This window comes from Theropithecus gelada, chromosome 12 (assembly GCF_003255815.1).
Source record: "Theropithecus gelada isolate Dixy chromosome 12, Tgel_1.0, whole genome shotgun sequence".
Taxonomy (NCBI): Eukaryota; Metazoa; Chordata; class Mammalia; order Primates; family Cercopithecidae; genus Theropithecus; species Theropithecus gelada.
In genome coordinates, this window is record NC_037680.1 from 114411254 (window position 1) to 114419565 (window position 8312).

The 8312-nt window shown below is 51.0% G+C and overlaps 1 protein-coding gene across 3 annotated transcripts in view; it reads left to right on the top strand.

Annotated features, from left to right (window-relative positions):
- RAMP1 (receptor activity modifying protein 1) overlaps nt 1-8312 on the top strand; it is a 56524-nt gene that overhangs the window by 25893 nt on the left and 22319 nt on the right. The gene's annotated exons all lie outside the window — the stretch shown is intronic.

The window sequence follows — 8312 nt, forward strand, 5'->3', positions numbered from 1 at the left end:
TGTGGGATACACACACAGCAGTAAGTGGGGACTGAGACATGCTCGTGCCAGCTCCTGGTGCCGGCCTGGCAGGCTTGTCTCCTCTATCAAAGCAGATGGGAAGGAGGGCCCCTGTGACCCCTGCTTTACTCGGGACATTGAATAGAAGTAAAAAGTGAATGGAAGACTCATGGCCTGGTGCAGTGGCTCTCGCCTATAATCCCAACACTTTGGGAGGCCAAGGCAGAAGAATTACTTGAGCCCAGGAGTTTGGGAACAGCCTGGACAACAAAGTGAGACTCCATCTCTATAAAAAAAAGTAAAAATTAGTTGTACATCTTGTTGCACACCTGTAGGCCCAGCTGCTTGGGAGGCTGAGGCAGGAGGATCACTCAAGCTTGGGAGGTCAAGGCTGCCGTGAGCCACGATGGCGCCACTGCACTCCAGCCTGGGTGACAGAACCAGACCAGGGCCTGTCGTGGGGTAGGGGGAGGGGGGAGGGATAGCATTAGGAGAGATACCTAATGTAAATGACGAGTTGATGGGTGCACACCACCAACATGGCACATGTATACATATGTAACAAACCTGCACGTTGTGCACATGTACCCTAGAACTAAAGTATAATTAAAAAAAAGAGAGAGAGAGAGAGAGACTCCTCTGCACAGAGTCATTCTTGGGTCCCTGCCCTGGCTGTGGGTCTGCTTTTTTTTTTTTTTCCTCATTTAGGGTTTGTAGCCACCGCACTTGCCCTTGGATCTTAGGTGCCCGGCGTGGGTCTGCACGCAGGTGCTTGCTGGGCTCTGACAGCCCTTGCCCTGACCGTGACCCCGCTCCTCTGCTCATCCTGTTGCTTTATTACCTGGTTGGTGGATTTTGTCAGGTTGTTTGTTGTGAGCAAGGCTTGGGGGTGATTCCTGAGCCCTCTCTAACATGTGCGGGGTGTCTTCCACTCAGCTGCATGGAACGGGTCCCTGAAAAGTGGCCGAAGAAGCTCAGCGGGGCCAGGCTCCCCTGCAAGCTGGTTGGTGTGTCATTTACCAGGGGTTATCATCTTATTAAGCTGCAGCCTTGGTTTGCTGATGGAGGCATGATGTGATTTAGTGTATTAACTGGGGCTGCAATCTAATTTGAGGAGGTATGGAAAACATGACAAATGTGTCATCGGGAACTCTCAGTTCCAGAGACCTTCCTGTGGGTGCAGGGGAGGGAGAGAGAAGGCAGAACAGACAAGAGAAGAATCTGGAATGTGCTGGACTCAGCTATAAAACACGGGTTTTAAAAAGCCTCACATCAGATTTCCTCACCCAAACAAGAAATGCTGGTTGATTTAAGAGGGAAGTGGCCACACCTATCCCACCCCACCCGATACAGCTTCAGGGTCTGAGTGCCATCTTAGGCAGGGGAAAGGTGTCCTGGGGGAAGATGCCAGAGGGATGGGGCCACAGCCTGCCCTGCTAGGCTTCCGAGGTCACTGGGCCCCAGAGAACCAGACTTCACTTCCATACCAGCTGGGATGCCCCCATCCCTCTGCCCTAAAGCTTCCAGGTTTGTAAATACTGACCATGGCAGCCTCAGGTCACCTCAGCTTCGGTTACCTGAGGCTGCCACTGTGGATCCTGCCCTGCCCTGCTGACCCCGTGCTGGGCAATGATGGGCCCTCCCCCAGCCCCAGGAGCTGCCCAGAGGATGGGGCTCCAGGCCCCTGGGAGTGGGGCTGCAGCCCGGCGTGGTAATTGCGGGACAGGAGACAAATGTCTGCAGTGCCTGCTGTGGTATTGTGGCTCAGCGTGGCCAGCGCCAGTCATGACGTTCTGGGTCTACACGATGTTGACTTGGGCAGGGTGCACCAACACCTCGGGGTTCTTCCCAGCCTGCTGCATCTCCCTCCTGCTGCCTTCTTTGTGTCTCCCGCTAAAAGAGTCAAGTCAGGAAATTCTTCAGAACTCAGCAGCAACATGGGAACAGCTGCTTGTGTTTTGAATTTGAGCAGGAACTGAGAGGCAGGCTTCTTCTGAAATCACGAGGGCTCTCTGGACTGAGGGCGTGGCGTCCTCCTGGATTCCTGCTGAGCTCGATACCCCGCGAGGTCTCGGGATGGGCTGTTCACAGAGTCCTGCCCGCCGCCTGCCCCTGCCCCTGCCTGGCCTGGCACTGGAGCCCCCCTACCTCCCTGAGGCCTGTCTTGCGCATCAGGAGCCCCCAGCACAGCATCTGGGGCTGCCTCGGTGCCCTCGTGGGTTTGTTCATGGAGGTGTCCGCCCTGGAACTTGCTGTGTGCCCACGAGCACTGGGGCTCCTCTGTGCTCTGCTGGTGGCTGTGGTGCTGTTGTCCCTGTGTGTGCTGATGGGATAGCGTGGGCTCCATGGAAGGCCCGCAGGCGCGGACAGGACAAATGGCAGTGCCCAGCACAGCCAGGTCTCAGAGGATCCAAAGGTGAGCACTGCCCAGGCTGAGGCTGCCCTTCCTGCCCACCACCCTCCCTGCCCACCACCACACCATCTCTCCTGCCGTGCCCCTCTCTGTGTGGTCTGCACGGGGCGTGAAGCCAGTTCTTGTGAGGAAAGGCCTGGCTGGATGCCTGTTCCCCACCCTCTGCGCCCCCTGGGTAGGAGAATCTTTCCAGGCATCTCCAGAGCACACCCCAGGGACACAGAAACCCGGCTGCTGACCCCTGACCTCCCGGGGCCTTCAGCGCTGACAGCCAGCCCAGCGGGAGGTGGAGGAGCAGGAAGAGCCCCTGGGAGCCGGGTCCTCAAAGACTCCAGGCTGTGGCTTACAGAGAAGGGGGCGGAGGAGGAGAGACGGAGGTGGCTGTGCCAGGAAAGCCATCCAGCTCGCGCAGTCTGGCTCCCCTGAGGACGCCACTCCCGAGGCCTGCACAGGCATCAGCTGGAGTGCCCGGTCCCCATGGGGAAGGGCTGTAGACACAGCTGTCCAGAGCTGGGCAGGGTGGGGCAGTGGCTGGGGATATGCCGGCCCTGCCCAGGCCGCCCCTTGGGGGTGTCATTCCACCTTCCCCGAGTCTCCTTGGCGCGAGTGGCCGCGGTTGTGCAGGGAGCTTCTGCTGGTTTTCAGCACTGGGGAAATAGACCAGGGCTCAGAGTCCTTGGCAGCCGCCCCTGGAATGTGTTCAGGTCAGGGTCGCCTCACTTAACATGTGTGCTCCGTGGCGGGTTCTGATGAGGATCCCCAGAGGATCTGATGACACCTGCCTGCTGGGCTGGGGGTCTCTGGGATGGGGAGGAGGAGCCCCGTTTCCCTTCTCAGAAAGCTCTGGGAGAAATGCATCTGTGAGGACCCACAGCAGAGGAGCCCTCATGTTGGGGGAGCTTGGAGGCTGCGGCTGGGGCGGGCGACTGCTGGCCTCACACCTCCACACCCAGGGACCACTGTGTCGTCCTCGGCACCTTTTTATCTGAAGTCTTCTGGCCCTGGGGGGAGGCACAGATGGAGAGACCTTCTCCAGACCCTGGATGACTTAGTGCTGAGTGTGGCACTGAGCCCACCATGGCATCTTTCCCGTCAGGTGATTAACTGCCTGGTTTCACATCCTCCTGAGTTTGGGGATGAAATCAGGCCTGTGCGTCAACATGAAAGGTCAGAGATGGGGTGACGCTAAGCAGATCCCGGCAGTGAGTGAAAGGGTGGGCAGGTGGAACGTGTCTGGTGGTGGGGGCTCGTTGCAGCTCAGCATCCACCCCTGCCTCCCCTGTGGACACTCCACTGCGGCAGCCATGCCCCCAGAAAGCCCTAGAACCATCCAGGCTGTGCAAATGGGACTTGGCTGTCCTGGGACACAGGCCAGCTTGTGCACACGGGCTTCACTGAACCCCAAAGGCAGCCTCCTGGGTTGCCCATGGGGAAGGGGTGGGAGTGGGGGAGAGAGGATGAAGATGTGCCCTAGTGTGCGATACCTCTGGCTGTGGGTCCTGTGTGGGGAGGGCAGCGGGTGGAGTATGGAGCAGATGCCCCTTCCTAATGCTGACCTTCACTCCAGCCCCCAGGCTGGGCCATGGCACCTCCCAGAATCTATCCATTCATCACTCAGATGGTAGACATCTCCCAGGCACAGGCAGGGCCAACAACATTCTCGGTCCCCTGTGGGAGGGCCTCCAGGGAGCAGTGGCACCTCGCAGCCTTCCCCGTGCATAATTCAAGGACACTGAGTGTCTTGCGGGACCTAAGCACAGGGTGCCCTTTGGGCTGCGTCCTGGGACAGGCCTTGGGTCTGAGTCCACTCTTGTTTCAGCTTCTTGTCTCAATCAAAAAATGGAGCATGCACTTTCTGAAAAAGAGATTGAGTTTACCCTCAGTGCCCAGGCAGTGGAGGCCGCCTCCCTCCAGGGCAGGCCACACCGGCACGCTGTGGTTCCCTACTCCTGCTCAAATTAAAGCCATTTCCCGGTTCTTGCTGTTAGAAACTATGCAGCTGGACACAGTGGCTCGCACCTGCAATCCCAGCACTTTGGGAGGCCAAGGTATGTGGATCACTTGAGCCCAGGAATTCAAGACCAGCCTGGGCAACATGGCGAAACCACGTAGCTACCGAAAATGTAAAAATTAGCTGAGTGTAATGGATGCACCTGTAGTCCTAGCTACTGAGGAGGCTGAAGTGGGAGGATCGCCTCAGCCCAGGAGGTTGAGGCTGCAGGAAGCCATGGTCATGCCACTGCATTCCAGCCCAGGTGACAGAGTGAGACCCTGTCTGAAATAAATAAATGACAACACTATAAGAACTTGTGTACATATATCCTTTGTTGTTTTTTTTTTTAACATTAATTTTATTGTTAAACATTCCTGGGAGAAATAATTCATGTAAGTGGGCTTACTGTAGCATGTACCATGAACATTCTGTGGTTTTGGGGGGTTTTTTTGAGATGAAGTCTCGCTCTGTCACCCAGGCTGGAGTGCAATGGCACAATCTCAGCTCACTGAAACCTCCGCCTCCTGGGTTCAAGCGATTCTCCTGCCTCAGCCTCCCAAGTAGCTGGGATTACAGGTGCCCGCCACCATGCCCGGCTAATTTTTTGTATTTTTAGTAGAGACAAGGTTTCACTATGTTGGCCAGGCTGGCCTCAAACTCCTGATCTCGGGTGATCCACCCACCTCTGCCTCTCAAAATGCTGGGATTACAGGCGTGAGCCACCATGCCCGGCTCAAGAACCCATTCTGTGGTTCTTGATAGATTTTTGCCAGTTGTTCCTCTAAAGAGTTTTACTAGTTTATAATTCTATCAGCAACATATGAAAATGCCTATTTCCTCATAGGTTCATGAGTATTGAGTTTGTAGAGATTTTGTTTTTGCAGGTCAAAAGGAGATTTCCTCTTTGGTTTTAATTTGCATGTCTTTGGCAATTAGGAAAGTTGAACTAATCTCTGACAGTTATTTGGAATTTGTTTCTTCTCAAGTGCAAGTTACGTCACTATGACCTTTCCTGTTTGTCCTGTGAGTCACTGTGCTTTTTTCCCTTTTTTAAGACTTTATTTTTTAGAGCAGTTTAGGTTCACAGCAAAATTGAGAGGAAAGTACAGAGATTTCCCATATGCCCATTGGAGGTATTTTTAATCTTCTTTTACAAATTCTTTTTTTTTTTTTTTGAGACGGAGTCTCCCTCTCTTGCCCAGGCTGGAATGCAGTGGCATAATCTTGGCTCACTGCAACCCCTAACTCCTGGGTTCAAGTGATTCTCCTACCTCAGCCTCCTGAGTAGCTGGGACGACAGGCACCCGCCACCACGCCCGGCTAATTTTTTGTATTTTTGGTAGAGACGGGGTTTCACCATGTTGGCCAGGATGGTCCCAAACTCCTGACCTCAAGTGATCTATCCGCCTCAGCCTCCCAAGTTTACAGGCATGAGCCACTTTGCCCGGCCACAGATTCTTGAAGAATATAAATATTAACTGTTTGCCATTGTGCTCTAAATATTTTCTTGTTTCATTGGTGTTTCTTTTGATGTTCATTTTCCACATTGTAGTTAATTAGCTAATCTGTGAACACATGGATGCTCCGATTCACCCCTCATCAGTCAGTGGCCGTGTGATCTCTGCATAACTGTGACTGTCCGCAGACTCCGTTGTCTCAGTTGTGAGAGTCATACGCCCACAAGATTATCTTCTGTGATTTTGTAGTTGTTCTGTGTTTTGAAATGATATTTATCTTCTTAACACAGTGGATGGACAGAAATGTATTTCCTTCCCACCTCAATTATCCTAACAGAATTTGTTAAATAATGTTGCCAACCTCCATTGTTTTGTGTTGCTTAATTTAACACATAATACCTTCCTATGTGCATTAGAGTCTATTTGAAATAATTTTTACTTACATTTTGGGGTCGTACCACGCCATTTAAATTACCGCAACTTTACAATATTTCCTACAATTTAGAAGGCCTCTCCTACCGTGTTTCATCATATTTTACATTATGTTTTGCATGCTTTGATATATTTTCTGCCTATTTTTCCAAAAGAACTTAAGAATCATGTTGCTAAACTCCATAAAAAGTCATTGCAGCCTCGACCTCCTGGGCTCAAGCAATCCTCCCACCTCAGCCTCCCAAATAGCTGGAACTACAGGCATGTGCCATGACGCCCAGCTAATTTTTGTTTTTTGTAGAGACGAGGTCTCCCTATGTTACCCAGGCTGGTCTTGAATTCTGGGCTAAAGCAATCCTCCTGCCTCAGCCTCCCAAAGTGCTGGGATTACAGTTTGATGGGTTGTTACCTGATACTGCTTTTTAGCGAATAGTAGGCAAGCTACCATGGACCGTGGGGACCAGGCATGCAGTGCCAAGTGGGGCCCACCTGCAGGAACCCCGCTGGCTGCATCCCTCCTTCAGCACTGTGAGCCTCTGTGGCCTCCCCAGTAAAACGGGTGTAGAAAGTGATGAATAGGCCGGGCGCGGTGGCTCAAGCCTGTAATCCCAGCACTTTGGGAGGCCGAGACGGGCGGATCACGAGGTCAGGAGATCGAGACCATCCTGGCTAACACGGTGAAACCCCGTCTCTACTAAAAAATACAAAAAACTAGCCGGGCGAGGTGGCGGGCGCCTGTAGTCCCAGCTACTCGGGAGCCTGAGGCAGGAGAATGGCGGGAACCCAGGAGGCGGAGCTTGCAGTGAGCTGAGATCCGGCCACTGCACTCCAGCCTGGGCGACAGAGCGAGACTCCGTCTCAAAAAAAAAAAAAAAAAAAAAAAAAAGTGATGAATAAGGAAGCTCCGGATTTTCCTCTTTGTGTTTCCTTAATCAGGTTTTAGGGTTAGAATCATGTTTGCCTAATGGAATAGATATGCTAGCTGAGCATTAGAATCAAGGGTGGGAAATAATTTTTTTTTTTTTTTTTTTTTTTTTTTTTTGAGACATGGTCTCACTCTGTCACCCAGGCTGGAGTTCATTGGTGTGATCTTGGCTCACTGCAACCTCTACCTCCTAGGTTCAAGTGATCCTCCTGCCTCAGCCTCCTGAGTAGCTGGGACTACAGGCGTGCACCACCACACCCGGCTAATTTTTGTATTTTTGGTAGAAATGGGGTTTCACTGTGTTGCCCAGGCTGGTCTCAAACTCCTGGGCTCAAGTGATGCACCGGCCTTGGCCTCCCAAAGTGCTGAGATTACAGGCGTGAGCCACTGCACCCAGCCAGAAATAATTTGTGATGTGAGAATTATTTATTCCTTAGAAGTTTGAATGAATTCATCACTAAGACCATCAAACCTCAGTAATTTGGGGGATTTCCTTCTCCAGTTACTTCCTCCACTGTTGATTTATTTTGCCTCTCTAGCTCTTGTTTTAACAGTTGTCTTCATCTGTGTTTATTTGGCCTGTGTCCTTCAGATTCCTCAGTTAACTGAAACATGATGTGTAGTATTTCTTTACATGTTTAATATCCCTTAGATTCAAGTTTATGCCTCCATTTTTGTTTTTTTCTGCTTTTCTTCTTTCCCCTTTTTTTCTTTGTTTACATGTTATTTCATTCATCAAAAGGAATCGAGGAGGCCCACTTTTTAATTAACCAAACATGCCCCTTTTTGTAGTCTTTAGAAAATAGGCTACATTTTGCATCACCTTGTCTTTTCTAAATTTTTTTTCTTTAACTTTTATCATTCACTTGCCCCCTTTTCCCTTTTTTGAAATTGCTTCTTTCCTAAGATATGATTTAAATCCTTAGTTCATCATTTTTCTCACTTTTCTTGAACATAATAAAGCATTCAAGGCTGTGATGTTTTTCTCTAAGGACCTTCCTCATTCATCACTTTCTATAGATTTTGATATGTTAGTTTTTTTCATTGTATTCTTTTTTTTTTTTTTTTTTTTTTTTTTTTTTTTTTTTTTTT